Genomic DNA, 592 nt, shown 5'->3' with positions numbered 1-592 from the left:
GTAATCAATAAATATTCAAAAAAAAGATATTAATTGCTTCAAAGGATAATAAATTAGAAAAATATATTTATATTACTTTCTTTTGATGATTCTTTCTCTGGTTTATCTCGAGTTTTAAGATATAAAGAACTATGATACATAAAATGATTTGCGAAAACAAATCGATTAATATATATTATAATTATTTTAAACTTAGTTAAAAAATGGTAATAATTTTTGGTTTGGATAACGTTTAATTTTGAAATAAATGAATGAATGATATTTTCATATGATATTATCACAACATTTGCATTTTTTGTCTCAAGGTGCCTGAGCTTGAACGCCAAAGGAAATTTATTTGCTGGTCCTCAAGCTCCAACGTGCCCCATCCTAGTTATGCCACTGATTTTAAGTGCATTGCTTAATTTATATACCCATTTTTTTTTATATATAAAAGAAAAGATACATTTAATTTCGTAAGCAAAAATATTATTTGGTAAATAATGAAGTTTTTTAGTTTTATTATTTTTTTTAATGGATAGTTTTATTTTTATATTAATTATAAAAAATATAAATTCATATAAGTTAAAGCTTTTTATTTAACATAAATAAA

The sequence above is a fragment of the Gordionus sp. m RMFG-2023 genome, chromosome 4, assembly GCF_954871325.1.
Source record: "Gordionus sp. m RMFG-2023 chromosome 4, tfGorSpeb1-WG-v2, whole genome shotgun sequence".
Lineage (NCBI taxonomy): Eukaryota > Metazoa > Nematomorpha > Gordioida > Chordodea > Parachordodidae > Gordionus > Gordionus sp. m RMFG-2023.
Note: the sequence above shows the minus strand (reverse complement) of the source record.